This window comes from Salvelinus sp. IW2-2015, unplaced genomic scaffold (assembly GCF_002910315.2).
Source record: "Salvelinus sp. IW2-2015 unplaced genomic scaffold, ASM291031v2 Un_scaffold7412, whole genome shotgun sequence".
NCBI classification, from domain to species: Eukaryota; Metazoa; Chordata; class Actinopteri; order Salmoniformes; family Salmonidae; genus Salvelinus; species Salvelinus sp. IW2-2015.
The window spans coordinates 4155-5559 of NW_019948672.1; the positions used below are offsets into that span (position 1 = coordinate 4155).

Sequence of the window (1405 nt, forward strand, 5' to 3'; positions counted from 1 at the left end):
TTTGGTTTCCATTGAGAAGTGATTGAGAAGCTCAATGAAAGTGTGTTTGTCCCCTTTCATCAAATTCAGCTCCCGGAAAGGGAATGAAAATGAAAATACAAATTGGACATCCTGATTTGCTTTTCCTTCAGCCCAATCCAGAATGAACTTCTGCACAGAGACTGTTTTTCCAATGCCAGCGACTCCCTTTGTCAGCACAGTTCTGATAAGTTTGTCTTGTCCAGTTAAGGGTTTGAAGATGTCGTTACATTTGATTGCAGTCTCTGGTCTTGCTTGTTTCCTGGTTGTTGTCTCAATCTGTCTCAGCTCATGTTCATTATTGACCTCTCCTGTTCCACCCTCTGTGATGTAGAGCTCTGTGTAGATCTTATTGAGAAGTGTTGGGTTTCCTTGTTTAGTGATCCCCTCAAATACACATTGAAACTTCTTCTTTAGATTAGATTTGAGTTCACATTGGCAAGTCACAGCAAGCTCATCTGAATCTAGAAATAACACAGAGGATATTAATATCATGTCTGTTTTAATACCTACAGTATTGTAGGACTATTATAAAGTTTAAATTATAATCATTTATTCTATTAACTGACTGTGTCACACCCTGACCATAGTTTGCTTTGTATGTTTTATGTTTTGTTTGGTCAGGGTGTGATGTGAGTGGGCATTCTATGTTGTATGTCTGGTTTGTCTATTTCTATGTGTTTGGCCTGATATGGTTCTCAAGCAGAGGCAGGTGTTAGTCGTTGTCTCTGATTGGGAACCATATTTAGGTAGCCTGTTTTGTATTGTGGGTTGTGGGTTATTGTCTATGTGTTAGTTGCCTGTGTCTGCACTATTATATATAGCGTCACGTTCGTTTTGTTGTTTTGTATTAGTTTGGTTAGTGTTTCTTCTTTAATAAATTAGAAGATGTATTCATATCACGCTGCGCCTTGGTCCTCCTCTCTTCCTCCTCTCTTCCACATTACGACGAGCGTGAAAGACTGTATAAATGTGTAAATGTTTTCATAATGCATTACGGACTAGTGTGACTGATTATATTATTATTGATGGTATTATTAATGTTGTCTCTCTCTCTATCTCTTAATCTACACAACACATCCCTGCTGCTACTTGATGAGGTCACTATGTGTTGTGTTATTAAGGCTGCTACAATATCATTGAGTTACTCAGCTACTTTAGCTGTACTTTAGCTACAGCTTTTAAATGTTATAAAACATCATTCAACATGAGGCAGACAGATCTTACTTTTCTCCAGTGTGTCAGCAAGCTCCTTCTGGTTCATTTTCCTCAGGACGTTCAGTGTGATCTTCAGAGCCCCCTCTCTGGCACTGCTCTCCTGCTTCTCATCTTCAGCGTCCACCACTTCCTTATCCTGCTTCTGACTCTCAAAGCCTTCTGGGAGTTC

General features: G+C 39.4%; 1 long non-coding RNA gene across 1 annotated transcript; it reads right to left on the reverse strand.

The window, feature by feature from the left end:
* Positions 1 to 210: 210 nt before the first annotated feature.
* On the reverse strand, positions 211 to 1398 carry LOC139027092 (uncharacterized). The gene is made up of 2 exons (XR_011479128.1): positions 1246 to 1398; positions 211 to 482 (listed from the first exon to the last, which is right to left on the reverse strand). It is a non-coding gene; the product is annotated as an uncharacterized lncRNA (long non-coding RNA).
* Between the last annotated feature and the right edge of the window lie 7 nt (positions 1399 to 1405).